The sequence below is a fragment of the Cervus canadensis genome, chromosome 19 (genome assembly GCF_019320065.1).
Source record: "Cervus canadensis isolate Bull #8, Minnesota chromosome 19, ASM1932006v1, whole genome shotgun sequence".
NCBI lineage: Eukaryota > Metazoa > Chordata > Mammalia > Artiodactyla > Cervidae > Cervus > Cervus canadensis.
The window spans coordinates 19,791,209-19,807,903 of record NC_057404.1 but is presented as its reverse complement, the minus strand read 5'-3'; positions in this window follow the sequence as shown (position 1 = coordinate 19,807,903).

Here is a 16,695-nt window from a genome sequence, read left to right as displayed (position 1 = left end):
CAGGTAAATGTTTCTTCTCTTGAAAACTATAACTCATCGATGAAAGAAATTGGAAGAAGACACAAGTAAATGGAAAGATATTCCATGCTCAGTAATTGGAAGAATTAATATTATTAAAATGTCCATACTATTCAATCTGCAGAGTCGATGCAATTACTTTCAAGATTCCCATGGCATTTTTCACAGAGCTAGAGCAAATAGTCCTAAAATGTGTACGGAACTACAATAGACCCTGAATAGTCAAAGCCATCTTGAGAATAAAGAACAAAGCTGGAGACATCACACACCTTGATTTTAATGGATGAAGAGAAGAAATTGTGGTATATATATGAAATGTTATTCATCCATAAAAAAGAATGGAATCTGGTCATTTACAACAACATGGATTGACCTGAGGGCACTATGCTGAAACAAGTGAAATTAGACAGAGAAAGACAAAATACCATGTGATCTCACTTAATCTGTGGAACTTAAGAAACAAACAAAAAACCAAATTCATAGATAAAGAGAACAGACTGAAGGTTTCAGAATCAGGACATGGGAGTACTGTGAAATGCATTAAGGAGGTCGAAAGGTACAAAATTACAGTGATAAATAAGTCAAAGGAATGTACTGGATAGCAGTGATGATAGTAATATCATATTGTATTTTTTAAAACTTCTGAGTAAGTCCTTGTCACAAGGAAAATGTTTTTGTAATTATGTATGGAGATGATTGCTAATTATGCTCATTATGGTGATCATTTTGCAATACACACTAATACCAAATCATGAAAAAAAATTGGAAGACAAGTACAAAAGCAATGAAAAAATAAAGTTGAGACATTTTCTCATTTATGCTATTTGTACTCATACTTGGCAGTATAGGACTAGCATTGGTTGGGGGTTGCTAAGCCTGGTACTCCTGAAAAGTCATGCAAGAGAGTGACTCTGCTGGCTCTGGAATACAAGAGGAGAGCAACCACACAACACAGGGTCTACAGACGGGCAGGCACACACTGACATCACAGGATGCATCCAGCCTGCATCTCGGGCAAATTACTCATCTTTCTGAGTCTTGGATTCTGCATTTTGAAAACAAAAATCATAATTCCCGCTGTGCAGGATTGCTGTGAGCCCTAAGTAAGATTGAAAATACGTGACCCAATCTGTGTCACAGAGCATGTGTTCTGTAGGTGGCTCCTTCCCTCCTGGCCTTAGAGGTTTCAGAGTATCTAAAATAAACTACCATTGACTATCACGTGATTGGAAAATATTAAAAACTTTGACCATTTCAAATGTTGGTAAGGATACAAGATATGCACAACTCTCAGATCTGCTGGTGGGAGTGTAAATGGATATTAACACATTAGCCAGCTACATAGCTATAAAGTAGAAAATATGCATATCTTTTGACACAGTAATTGAAATTTTTGTTATGTATTATCAAAAACTTCTAGCACACGTTTATGAAGAAATATGTTCAGAAAACAGCCATTGACATACTGTTAGTATTAAAAAAAAAAACAGGAAAATAGATAACTAATAGTAGCAAAATGAAATATTACATACCAGTAGTCCTGTTTTAATGTTCCTGTATATATATCAACATATATAGCAAACACACAGGGTGGAATGAAAAGCAAATTTTAATAGGATACTATTTAAATACAATTTTAAAACATTCAAAACGATTCTATATAATGTTTGTCCTTATTTACATACACAGAAAAAGTCTTAAAAGTACACTGAAATGAGAAATTCTAAATTCAAATAGTGGATCCCCCTGGGCATAGAGGGCTTCCCAGGAGGCACTAGTGGTAAAGAATTCGCCTGCCAATATAGAAGATGCAGATTCCATCCCTGGGTCAGGAAGATCCCCTGGAGGAGGGCATGGCAACCCACTCCAGTGTTTTTGCCTGGAGAATCCCATGGACAGAGGAGCCTGGTGGGCTACAGTCTATGGGGCAGCAAAGAGTCGGACACATCTGAAGCACCTTAACACTAGGCATACAGGGAGGGCACAGGGGGAAGGAGGGGTACCTGTGGGAAGGTTTCTGCGCCTGCATGTTGTTTCATTTATTCAAAAAATTTTTATCCCTGCATGCAGGATCTTTGGCTGGGCCTTAGCTCCCCGACCAGGGATGGAAACTGGGCCCTCTGCAGTAGGAGTACAGAGTCTTAAACAAGCATTTTATAAAACTGGTTGGTGAGTACCTGACCATTATTTTTTTACAATGTTTGAAATAGTTCATTAAAATAAAATATAAAAAAGAACACAATAAAAAAAAAAGAACACAATAGAGATTTAGAGCACTAAAGAGCACAGATTTTTCTTTGGTTAGGGTTGATGTCCCATCTCTATCATTCCTAAACACGATGACCCTGGAAAAGTCTCATAATCTCTTTAAATCTCATTTTCCCCAGCTGCAAAATGGGAATAATTTTAACAGTTATGAGATGGGGTAAGATAAATATTGAATAAGGTTATGAATGCATAATCCTGGTACATAATCCTGCTTAGTAAATGTTAACCAGTATTACCATCATCTCTGATTGACTAGGGAAAGGGCATTCTTGAATCACTCTGAATCTTCATTTCTTAACTCTAGAAAGTGAGATTTTGTGCACTATATCTCCAGAGTTTATTCCTCTTCTAACTGCCAGTTTGCACCCTTTGACCTGTATCTCCCCAGTTCCCCCACCTGCATCCTGGGTAATCACCACTCTTCTTCCTATTTGTTTGGTTCTTTTAGATTCCACATAGAAGTGAGATCTTACAGTATTGGTTTCTCTCTGTCTGACTTGTTAACATAATGCCCTCAAGTTCCACCCAAATTGGCACAGACAGATTTCCTTCTTTCTCGTGGCTGAATAATATTCCATTATATATCTATACTATGTCTTCTTTATTCACCCATCAATGGACACCTAGGTTGTTTTCATATCTTGACTATTGTGAATAATGCAACAATAAACATAAGAGTTGCAGACATCTTTTCAAGCCCCTATTTTCATTTCCTTTTGCTATATAACCAGAAGTGGGTTTGCTGGATCACATGGTAGTTCTATTTTTAATTTTCAACAATATTGTATTTGAAAGTTAGTAAGAAAGTAGAGCTTCGATGTTCTCACCAGAAAAAAAGATATGAAAATTATGTGGTGTGATGGAGGTGTTAGCTAACGCTATGTTAGTAATAATATAGCAATACATAATTGTATCAAATCAACATACTGTACACCTTAAACTTCATGATGTTATATGTCAATTATAGCTCAACTTTAAAAAAGAAAGTGAGATTTTGGTGTCACGTCTGGATGAAATGTAACTGAAAATAAGGAGAAAAGCTTGGGATAATTTTTTTTTTAAGTCTGTTTTTAACAGGAAGCTAAGTTTTGACAAGAGCTGCTAATTAAGTCTGCAAGGAGGACACTGTGCTGATTAAATCAGCTGTACTTGCTGGTGGAAGATCCTCCGAAATAATGAAGAGCTGTCGAAATCTTTCAGCACCGAGCAGCCGCAGTCTATATGTTCAGTTCTTTGGGGCTTGTCCTCATGTAATCTGGCAGGATACCCACAGTGGCACTTATTTCAGGCTTCCTGGTAGGAAAATAGGAAAAATATACCTGACTAGTACTTCAACAATTCTTTACCATTCTCCTTCTCTGTGCCATCATTGTAGAGGTGCCAGGAGTGACCCTGAAGCCCCTGCTTTAATAACTAAATGATCCCACAGCGGAAACAGAGCAAATACCAAAGAACAAAGGCCTGAACAATGTGACAGAAGTATGTAATTGAGTGATGAAAACAACAAGCTTCACTGAGTGGTAAAGACAACAAGCCTGGGGGAATTTATAGGAGGGAGCAATCAATGAAGGCTGCAAAAAAGAAGCTCCAGTTTTGGTATCAGACAAATGGAAGTTGAAAGCAAGCCCCCTCCCACATCTACAGGAGGCATAATCTTCCTGATTCATGTGGTTACCCATATGACTTGCTTTAGCCAACAGGACCTTAGTGGAGCTGATATGAATGAAGGCTTTAAGATGCTTGCCTGATTGGGTTTTGAACCTTTTGTCCTGAAATTTTTGGTGAAGATAAACTTCACCTATACCTTCTTCAGTTCTTTCAATGGGGACCTGCAGATGAAAGCAATAAATGACAACAAGGGAAAAGACATACACTTTTTAAATTAATATTTTACACATGTGAGAATTTACAGAAAAAGAGAAACACAAAGAAATGGCTAGACCCAGGAGCTTATATACCATTTTAACAAAGGAAAGGGGGTTTGGGATTTGAGGGATGATGTATTGTGGGAAGTAACTAGGAAATATATGGGGAAACTAATGAAGAAGAGTTATTTTAGAAAGATTCTTTAATGCAGACTCATCTCAGTGCTAACTCTCCATCTCTAGTGATAAGAGTTGCTCTCTTCTTCCTGGTATGGGAGAGAGGAGGGGACATCATTACAAAGGGAAATTTGTGCCCTGCTTTGGGGCAGAAAACAGAAGGGCTTTTCCTGCATCTGCAGATTCTCAATAATCCTTATGCCAAAGCAGCATATTTTGGGGTTGCATATTCTAATCCCATTCAACATGCCCCAGCTGCCTGCTGACCCCAGAAGACAAAAAGATACACAAGGCATGCTTGGACCCCCTACAGTTTGGAACGAAGCCCAGCCTAGATGAGCTGAACTACAGCCAACCCACAGGTGCCTGAGTGAGAAATAAATGCGTATGGCCGTGTGCCACTGAGAAAATCTCCTAATGGATAGATGAGATATGTAATACAATCATATTATAATCTCAATATGATTATAATAATAGTTTATTAATCAGTGAAATGGGGGAAATGTGTATGTTATTTGCAGTGGTGTATGCTAAGTAGCTTTAGCTGTGTCCAACCCTATGTGACCCTGTGTATAATATCCCACCAGGTTCCTCTGTCAATGGGATTCTCCAGGCAGGAATACTGGAGTAGGTTGCCATGCCCTCCTCCAATTGCAGTGGTATCATGAGAATTAAGTGAAATACGAACTTAAGATCTCATCCTAAGGATACAACTGAGGTCATGTTAATATTGATATCTGACCCACTCATGAGGACATTTACTTCCTGAAAACAGGTCCGTAAGTAGTCCTGGTGTTCCTTAGCATTGGGGTGTGACCCTTCACTCACCAGCTTCTGACCCCCACAATTCTACAAGGGTACCACTCAAAACTCACGTTCCTCATTATTTACTGGCTCAGGCTGGTCATTTGGTGAAACTGTCGTAGAGACTCACCAAAAAACAGCAAAGGATCTGAGCTTCATGATGCAGGATGGCTTGGTTCGTTTACTTAACAAACATCTATAGAGTACAGAGTGATGTGTTTCAGCAGCACTTTAAGCTGGATTCATAACTTAGGGTCATGGCTCTGATAGGGAGAATAAAGACCAAAAACACTCTCTCGCTCACTTACACTCCATTAGTGAACTCCACAGCCTGCTAGGACCCCAGAGAGTCAGAATTTTGTGAGACAGCTCTTTCAAATGTGAAATATTCCTAGAATGTCAGGGCTGAGCAGAGATTATCTGTTAACCAGTCTAGTTTTCCCCAGCAGCCCTGAGGGCCTGTTGCCAAGACTGGGTTACTAGAGTCAATTTCCCTGCTGGCTTCTATAAGGGCTTCCCCACCCACAGCCCTCGAGTCTGTTAGGCATGTCCAAGTCACAGGCATCAACGGCATATCAAGATTTGTTCCCAGAAGATATTCCAGGTTCCATGCAAATACTAGTCTGCAAATGGCTTCTTGAGAGAGGGAGTATCTTTTGACCATGAGATCCTACTTATAGAAATAATACATGGAAAATACCAGGTGAGTGGTAGGTAGCCAAGAAGTGTTGATTCTTTTCTACTTCCTGGAAGAGAAGAAACCTGAGCTGGATTATGGAGCAGCTGGAATGAAAAAGAGAGAAGTCAGAAGTCTCCGGGCCCAATGTTTAGTTCATTTAAGTTCAGTTCAGTTCAGTTCGGTCACTCAGTCGTATCCAACTCTTTGCGACCCCATAGACTGAAGCATACTAGGCTTCCCTGTCCATCACCAACTCCCAGAGCTTGCTCAAACTCATGTCCATCGAATCAGTGATGCCATCTAACCATCAGGTGTGTGTAGGTGGGTGGGAAGCCCAATCATTTTACATCAGACCCTGCAGACAGCTCAGAGATGAGATGACACTTAGACCAATAAAGTGGGCCCAAATGGCCTGCTGGTCGCTCAGGGCTACATAGCAAGTAGTTCAGGCCAGGTGTCTTTGCTCTGGGCATTTGCACACCTGTGAGCTCTAGGGGACATCATTTTGGGGATGAAATTATAAGGACTCTTGGAATTACCGTAATTTCTAAAGTCTTGTTCATGCTTGTGCTAAGTCACTTCAGTTGTGTCCAGCTCTTTGTGACCCTGTGGACTGTAGCCCGCCAGGCTCCTCTCCAGGCAAGAATACTGGAGAGGATTGCCATTTCTTCCTCCAGGGGATCTTCCTGACCCAGGGTTTGAACCCGAGTCTCTTATGTCTCCTGTAGGCAGACAGGTTCTTTACCACTATTGTCACCTAGGAAGGCCCTAAAGTCCTACTGAGTACTGTTTTTCTTACATTTGTGTCTCTTCTTCAAATGTTAACATTATTCATTTAAAACAGTTACTGATCTCTGTTAGCTTTAAAATAAATTATTAAGACTTTATTTTTTTAGATCAGTTTCAGGTTCACAGCAGAATTGTAGGGAAGGTACAGAAATTGCCCATATACTTCCAGAATCCCACACATTCATAGCCTTTCCTGTTATCAGCATCTCCCACCAGAGGCATACATTTGTTATAAGTGACCAACCTACACTGGCACATCATAATCACCAAAAGTCCATAGTTTTCATTACGGTTTAATCCTGGTGTTGAACATCTGATGAATTCTGGCAAGTGCATAATGACATGTACCCATCATTATGGTATTAACATCATTCAGAGGGTTTTCACTACCCTCTCTGCTTCCCCTAGTCATCTCTCCCTACCCCTCTCTGATCTTTTTACTGTCTCCCTAGTTTTGCCTTTTCCAGAATGCCATGAATTGGAATCATACAGTATGTAGCCTTTCCAGACAGGCTTCTTTCACTTAGTAATATGCATTGAAGTTTCTTCCATATCTGCTCATGGCTTTCTAACTTCTTTCTTTTTAGCTCTGAGTAATATTCCATTATCTGGATGGACCATAGTTTATCCATGTACCTACTGAAGGGCATCTTTGTTGTTTCCAAGTTTCGGCAATTATGAAAAAAGTTGTATTAAATATTTGTATGCAAGGTTTTGTGTGGACAGAAGTTTTCAGTTCATCTGGCTAAATAGGAAGGAGTGCCATGGCTGGATTACATGTTAAGACTATGTTCAATTTTGTAAGAAACTGCCCCACTGTCTTCTGAAGTGGTGAACCATTGTGCATTCCTGCCAGCAATGGATGAGAGTGGGACCAATGCCCTTTTCTGTTCTGTGACCTCTCAGCAAGGAGTCCTGTCAAGCTAAGTGATTCAGCCACAGGAGATGGCATTACATGTGAGACAGGCTGGTTCCCAAAAACCAACCCAGTACATTTTCTTTGTGGAGAGAATAGAAACAAAAAATAAGAGCTCTCCTTACAGTGTGGCAGCTAGCCAGGGCCAGCTAGGCTTGGTTTCCTTGTCTCTAGTGCCTCTAAGAATCATTTTGGTCTAAGTGATGTGTTGAAGCCCTTTGCTGCTCTGCAAACACCAAGAGCCATCAGGTAGCCACTTTGAGTTTCTTTGCCTGTTGAGGAGCCAACTAACATTCTCTGCATTTTGGGGTTTTTTTTTTTTTGGCCACACCACTCAGCATGTGGGATCTTAGCTTCCCGACCAGATTGAACTGCTGTGATGCATTCATCACTGGACCACGAGGGAAGTCTCCTCTGGTTTTCTCTTTGCAAAGTCTCCAGAAGGCAAGTCCAGGCCTGGACTTGCAAGTTCAGGGCCTGCCTTGTCTGAGCTTACTCATTGCTGGGTTCCCAGGTGGTGCTACCCCACAGGGACACCATCGGCCTGGCAGAAGCTGTCTGTTCCATGGCCCACCCTCACCTCCAGGTCCTTGTTCCTGAGATTCCTCTCATCTGATGCGTCCCATCCTATCTGCTTGACCCCAATTCTGCCCATCCTGCATGAGTCAGCCCCACCTCTGAGACTATCTTTCATTTATGGGCTACCACTATTGCCCTTGAGCACTGAATGCCTTAAAACATCTCTTGTCTTATCTTGGTAATGGTTTACAAATTTACTGCATTCATGTGCTTTGGATATATATTTTTCATTTCGTCTGTAACCTAGATTTCCTTTTGAGTGTAGGTCCTTCAAATATTGGTAGGGGTGGTTAGAGAAGTAGGGTCAGAAAACTATTTATTCCAGTGAAATAAACTAATATCATGCCATTAGGTAGTTTAGTTTATTTAGGCAAATTGCCTACTCTCTCAGAATCTCTCTTCCCCCACCCACATACACATTATTCCTCTGTAGGATGGTATCAGTATGGGAATTTACAGTGTCAAAAAAATAATTCAGGAGACTGCAAATAAGAAGAGCTTATTTAGGGTCTTAAGAATTAAAATTTAGGAGACCCAGATTTGGGGAGCCTGAAGAAGTGTTCCGAGGATGAGAAAGAGGGACTTAGAAAAATGAAAAGCCACCGTTTTTAAAAGTTGCCTAGTATGAATTGCGACTGACTCTGTACCTGGGTCTGAAAATATTTGCCTTAGGCAATCACAAATTGTTTTAGGGTAGGGGTCTGAAACATATGGTGACTGTCATGAGTTATCTTAGGGTAAAGATGTGATAAGCATCTTGAGTTTCTGACAGTTTTTCTGGGTTACTTCATCAGGTCAAAATGTTAGATTTCATCCAGGCTGATGTGTCTAAGTCACACTTCCTTAATAACCTCCCAGCACCATTTTAGAGAGCTCTCTTAGCAATACTAACTCTATTTTGATTTTCCTTTCACAGTGAGATGCTTGTAATAATATGTAAGATATCTTCACACCGTCTAGTCATTCGGCCAAGCTCTGAAGTTAATACCTGCTTCAGTAAACTTGCAGTCTCCTCCCTTGTCTTAAGCACTGCTTCCAGACATCCCTCCAACATCTTCTTCTTAATGGGCTTCACTTCTGGCTCTCATTGGTGTTTAAAGTTTTTCATAGCTGCAGCGCCTGCTAGAGTCTTGACAGCCAGCACCCTCAGTGACTCTCCACATGTCCCCCTTGGGGCATGTAAAAGTTTCTGGACACCTGCTAACCACAAAGAAAGCTGGCAAGACTCAGAGAAGCCAAACTCAGGCTCCTCCTCATTGGCCACAGCAAACAGAGGTTGTGGCCCAGGTTTGGGCAGGGGATCATGGTGCTTTCCAACGGAAGCAGAACAGATCTTTCTATGCCCTAGGACTCTCCTGTGTTTTAAGTTTGAGGGTCAGTCCTCCTGGGAACTTGTTAAGTCATGTCTGACTCTTCTGTAACCCCATGGATTGTAACCCACCATGTTCCTCTGTCCATGGGATTTCCCAGGCTAGAATACTGGAGTGGGCTTCCATTTCTTTCTCCGGGGAATCTTCCTGACCCAGGGACTGAAACTGTATCTCCTGCATTGCAGGCAGATTCTTTACAATTTAGCCACATAAGAATCCCCCTGGAGACTTGAGAAGATGTAAAAAAGGAGAACTGTGGCATCTGTCTTCCTCCTCTAGGCTCTATTTTTTGTTTTATTTTTCCCCCACCACTCTTTGGGCTAGAAAGAGTGGATTTTTCTCTTACTTACTTTATTATATTCTTTCAACCATAGCATGTATTTGTCACAAATGGAAGAGACACTGTCTCTACACTACTGATAGAAAAATCTGTGAACTAGTCTTTCAAACCTATCCCTTGATATAATAAAGAATGTAGGAAACTCATCTCTTCCAGGCTTAATTTGCTAGTCCATTATTCTGTTAATCTGAAACCAAATACTTTGGCTTTCTTCTACCTTCTGGTTATAAACTTCAGGACTCTCTGTGAGAGAGAAGACTGCAAAGGAACATGAATTAGGGAAAGTTAAAATACACTGGTTTAATATTTGTGAATATTAACTCAAATTTCACCGTATCACTTGTGGTTTTATTTAACTTCTTGTATTTGTCTTATAAGTAAGTAGAATGCTTGTTTTAACTACTAGAGTTTCACATACTATATTATCAGAATAAAATAAAATTAGAAATAAAATTTTACAGCTTCTCTAAGGTATAATTGACCTACAGTATACTGCATGTATTTAAAGAATAAAACTTGATGAGTTTTGAAACAAGTAAACAAAGTGAAACCATCATCATAATCAAGATAAGGAATTATCTATCACTCTGAGAAGTTCAAAAAGCATCTTCCCTCCTAATTTCATCCCAATCTTTACATGCCCTAGGCAGTCAATGATAATCTTTCTGTCACTATAGATTAGTTGGCATTGTCTAGAAATTTACGTGAAGAATAACTTGATATGTACTCTTTTTGGGGGGAGGGTCTGGCTTCTCTCACTAAGCATAATTACTTTAATATTTATCCATGTCTTTTTGTGTGTGAATCAATAGTTCATTCCTTTTTATTACTGGTTAGTAATCCATTTTATGACTATACCATAGATTGTTTATCTATCCTTTTGCTCATAGATATTTAGGTTGTTTCTAGTTTAGGGCTATTACAAAGGAAGCCACTATGAACACTGGTGTACAAGTGGACATGTATTTTCATGTTTTCTTGGGTAAATACCTAGGAATGGAATGGCTATGTTGCATGGGAAATAGAGTTGCCAGATTTAGTAAACAAAAATACATAAACCCCAATTAAACTTGAATTTTAGATAAACAAGCAATTCTTTAGTATATATATGTCCCATTTGGGACATACTTAAAATTTTTTCACTGTTTATGTGAAATTCAAATTTAACTTTGTGTCTTTTATCTAGCAACACTAAATTAGGAAGTGTACTATTAACTTTTTAAGGAATTCCTTAAACTTTGTTCCTAAAGTGATTCTATCATTTTGCATTCCCATATTACATTCCAGTACTTTTTGCCACCTGATGCGAAGAGCTGACTCATTAGAAAAGACCCTGCTGCTGGGAAAGATTGAAGGCAGGAGGAGAAGGGGGCAACAGAGGACAAGAAGGTTGGATGGCATCACCGACTCAGTGGACATGAGTTTGAGCAAGCTCCAGGAGATGAAGGACAGGGAAGCCTGGAGTGCTGCAGTCCATGTGGTGGCAAAGAGTCGGACACGACTGAATAGCAACAACGTTCCCATGAGCAGTAAATGAGGGGCTTCCCAAGTAGCTCAGTGGTAAATAATCCCTATTTCAGTATTCTTGCCTGAAAAATCCCATGGACAAAGGAGCGAGGGGGCTACAGTCCATGGGGTTGCAAGAGTCAGACATGACTTAGCAACTCAAACAAGTCCCCAGGAGGACAGACCCTCAAACTTAAACACAGGGGAGTCCTAGGGCGTAGAGTCAGACATGACTGATTGAGCATGCACGTGTGAGCAGTCAGTGAGAGTTTCATTTGCTTCATGTCCTTGCCAATACTTAATATAATCAATCTTTTGAATTTTACCAATCTAATGAATATGCAGTGGTATTTCAATGAGGTTTTAATTTGCCCTTCCATCAGGACTAATGACATTAAAGTATATTTTCAGTGTGCTTATTTGCCATCCCTATAGTTAGCTTCATGAGGAGGTTATTTTGTTCAGTTTGTTTCTCCTTTTTTTGCATTGAGTTTCTGGTCTTTTATTATTGGGTTGCAAGGATTCTTTATGTGTGGTTTATTCAAGTCCTCTGTCATATACATTTTTTTGCAGATATATTCTCTCAGTTTGTGACTTGCCTTTTCATTTGGGTAAGTGTCTTTTGAGGAGCAAGAGTTCCTTATTTTGGTCAAGTTCAATTTACTGATTTTTTAAATTTATGATTCACATTTTTTTGTGTCCTACATAAGAAAATCTTTGCCAAATTCAAGGATACTAGCACTTTCTTCCACAAGTTTTATAATTTTAGTGTGTACATTTTATGACCAATTTTAATTTTTATATATGGTGTAAGGGAAGAATCAAATTTTTTGTTTTGTTTTGTTTTGTTTTTGCTTATGGCTATTAAGTTGTTTTTACAAAAACATCTTTATTTCTCCAAGGCAGATAATTTTTTTTTTTTTGGCAACTTTATTGAAAATCATTTGACTGTATATGTGTGGGAATTTCTGGAATCTCTATTCTTTACCATTTATTTGCCTATTTTTATGTCATACTGGCACTCACTGTCTTAATAACTGTAGCTTTATGATAAGTCTTAAAATCAAGCAGTGTCAGTCCTCCAGTTTTGTTCTTATATTTTTTCTCACATTTTTTATTTTATATTGCTTTATTTATTCCAGGTCTTTGCATTTCCATAAAAATTTTAGAATCAGTTTGGCAATTTCTACCAAAGTATCCTGTTGAGATTTTGATTGTTATTGCATTGAATCTATAAACCAATTCAAAAAGGATTGATATCTTGAAAATATTAAGTCTATTAATCTATAAACATGGTATATATCTCCATTTTATTTAGGTTTGTTTAATTTTTCTCTTTGTTTAATTTTAAGTAATGCTGTTAGTTTTCAGAATACAGACTTCATAAAATTTTGTTAAATTTATCCCTAGGTATTTTATATTATCAGATACTGTGTGTTGTTTTACACTTCATCCATCCATCATATCCATTCTCCAGCTGATGGACATCCAGGCTGCTCTATCACCTTGCTCTCTCAGTACTGCTGTGAAGAACATCCTCCTTCATATATATTCCCCATGGGACCTGTGCAGTTTGTGGAGTCCATACTCAGGTGGGTGTGCTGAGTCTGTAGATATTTAATCTCACCATTACTGCCATATTGCTTGCCAGTTTGCCCTCCTAGTGACTAAGAATGAGAGTTACTATTTTCCCATATGCATGTCTTTCTCAGTCTTGCAAATATGATGGCTATGAAGTTATACCCTTTAATTTTAATTTGTATTTCTTTGACTTCAAGCTAGATTGCGCAGCTCTTTATTTATAAGTCATTAAATTTTCTTCATTTATGAATTACCTGATCATAGGTTTTGAATATTTTTTCTACTGGGTTTTCTGTTTATTGTGGTGGTTAATTAACATACATTCCTACTGCAACCTATATATTGATCCTTTGCAGCGTTGGATGTTACAAACGCCTTCTCCCAGCCTGTCACCAATCCACCAACTTTGGCTGTGGTAGACTTTTCTGAATAAAAATCCTTCATTTTTGAAGACGGGAAATCTATATATTGCTTTAAAAAATCTTTCCTCATTAAAATGTGTAAAATATTCTCCTACAATTTCTCCTACTAGCCTTGTGGTTCTACTTTTCATGTTAAATTTTTAATTTATTTTGAATTTTAAAAATAAAGGACATGAGGTACAGTTTCAGTCTTATTTTTCTGCATATGATTGGCCAATTTCTTAACTCTATTTATTAAATATTCCACTCTTAGTCCCACTGAGTTGTGATAATATTTTATCACACATCAAATCTCCATATAAATCTGGTCGGTTCCTGTGATCCCCATTTTTTCACCTGGATTGTTTGTCTGTTCCTCCATCATCACCTACTATTTCTGCTATTACGATTTTGTTGTATAATGATATTTGGCAGGTCAATGCACTTTACTTTTCTTTTTTTAGTTAGTTATGCATGGATTTTTATTCTTTCATATACATTTTAAAGTCAGTTTGCCAGTTTCTCACAAAATCAGGACTTAGATTAAAATTTCAGTGAATTTATATATCAACTATGAGGAAATTGACGTATTTTTATGTTGTTATCCCACCTATGAACTTGATATATTGCTTTATTTAGAGAAAATAAAGCAATATATAAAGCAATATATTCTCTTAAAGCAATTGCTTTATTAATAAAGCAATATATACTTTTAAATTAAATTTTTTTCCCTTGGTAAAGATCTATTAAATTCATTGTTAATTACTAGACATGTTTATCCTTTTTATAACTGTATTGCTATTGTAAATGAACTATTTAATTTAATTTACAATATTTATTATTTTATTAAATATTTGTTTTTAATAAATATAATTCTTTAATATTTTATCATTTAGTTATTTGTTGGTGTAGGAAAATACTAATCTTTAGAAAATTTTTTTGGCCTCATTGCGAGGACTGTGGGATCCTAGTTCCCAGACCAGGGGTTGAATCTGCACCCTCAGCAGTGAAAGAATGGAATCTTAATCACTGGACTGTCAGGGAATTCCGGAAAATACTGCTTTATTTTTAACTGACATTTTATACTGCAACATTTTGAACACTTTACTGGGACTTCAAATTGACTCACAATTTGGCCTCTCCCTCTATAAGACCGCAGAAAGACTACCATTCCCCCAGCTCCCCAGGGGCTTTGCAGTGATTAAGCTGTAGATAAATTTGGAGGTCTGTCTCAAACTTGCCAAAATAAAGTCATTAAGAATGAAGAGCAAGTCCAAAGCATGGGTCATAAATTGAAATACCTACATAGGTTAAGTTTAAACAGCAGGGAATGGTGGAGATGGGGGCAAACCAGAAAGCACAAGATCTATCTAAAAGGAGCAGACGTTCTCAGCTTCAGCCAGTTCTTACCATATAACAATGAAAGTCCAGTTTTTTCACATCTGTAGATTTTTCTAGGAAAAGCCAAAAATCTTTTAAGATAACAACATAATTGAATTTTTAAAAGTAGTTGGTGGACCAAATAAATCACATCTGTGTGCTAGATCTGTTTCACAATCTACTGAACTTCACCCTCTGGTCTAAGAATGTCCCAAGGAGAGGGGACAATAGGGAAGTAACTGAGTATCACCTCTGGACCCCATCCTCCCATTCCTTTTTTTCTCCCCACCCGCCACCCTCAACCCCTGGCCCTGTTGCCTTCACTGTGCAGGGTTCTATTCCAGCCAACACGTACATCAGACTTACGGGAACTGAGTTTAGAACATAAGGAGATAAGATGGAGATCAAAGCTGGACCTATATCATACTGTCTGAGAACTCCCAAGAGAAGAGGAGTCTAAGCTGGAACAGGAATTGATGGAAGACCTACTAGCTTCCCTGGTAGCTCAGATGGTAAAGAATCCAGCCTCCAATGCAAAAGACCCAGGTTCAATCCCTGGGTCAGGAAGATCCCCCAGAGAAGGGAATGGCTACTCATTCCAGTGTTCTTGTCTGGAGAATTCCATGGACAGAAAAGCCTGGTGGGCTACAGTCCACGGGGTCTCAAAGAGTTGGCAGAACTGAGTGACTAACATTTTTACTCTCTTTCTACCAGCTTCAACTGAAGTGATTGAAGTGTTTTGGCTCTGGAACCACTCCTGTTCTTTCCAGAATCAGCTGAGAAGAGCAGGTTTGGGTAACTGTCTCAGATCAGGACAGCTCCCAAGAGTCCATATTCTGGACCTGATTCAACCTCCCAGGGTGTTTTTGGTTGGTATTATGGACTGAATTGTGCCCTCCTAAAACTCATGTATTAAAGTCTTAACCCCCAGTACCACAGAATGTGATCACATTTGGCGATAGGGTTTTTAAAGAGATATTTAAGGTAAAATGAGGTCATTAGGATGGGCCCTGATCCAATAGGACTGGTGTCCTTGTAAGAGGAGGAGATTAGGGAACAGACACTCACAGGAGGAAGACTATAAAGAGATACCATTAGAAGACATGCCACCTACCTGCCATGGAGAGGCCTCAGAAGAACCCAGCCCTGCTGACATCTTGATTTGGATTTCCAGTCTCCATACGGCAAGAAAATAAATTCCGTTGTTAAAGTCACCCAGTCTGTGCTCCTTTGACATGGCAGCTCTAGAAGACTAACATAACTGTGTTTCTTGGAAACAGATTCTTAGTGCGGGGTTGTGTAGGAAGGTTTATAGGAGCCTTTACAGGAGATGGCAGGAAATCCAGTGTGAAAACAAGGAGGGCAGAATGGGGCAGAGGGAGAATTTGAGCTAGAATGAGGATGCCACCAAGGTGGTGTTCTGCAGCTGGGGTGGCCCTTCAAGGACTGTTCCAAATTGAGGCAAGGAGCCTTTGTTTTCCTACATCAATCATTGTCAAGGTGAAGGAGGGGTGATGATTTTTGACCCTCCAAGGAATGTTTGGCAATGTCAGAACCTTTTTGGCTGTCACCACTGGCCTACGAGGGGGTGTCTGTGTTGGGGGTGGGGGGTGCATGCACCACTGGCTTCTAATGGGTAGAGACCAGTGATGCTGCTAATGTACATCCTTATGCCCAAGACAGGCAACCCCCCTCCACCGCCCCACAAAAAGAACCACCTGACCCCGCATGTCAGCAGTGCTGAGATTGTGAAAACCTCCCTCCTGACATTAACAAGTCATTGGCCCTGAGTTGCATTTGGAAAGATCTCACCTTGGGCAGATCCCGGTCACTGATGGCAATTCCCAGTGAGGACTGCAGCTGTGAACTGTCAGTGGCCTGTGTTCCCAGCAGCTGAAGAATAGGCATGTTTGCCATGACGAGCATCTAGATGGACCAAAGAGCCCTTGATCTGACCCCTCAACTTCTCTTTCTAATAAAAATAACAACCAACCATGTTGAGGGCACTGTCCTGAGAGTTTT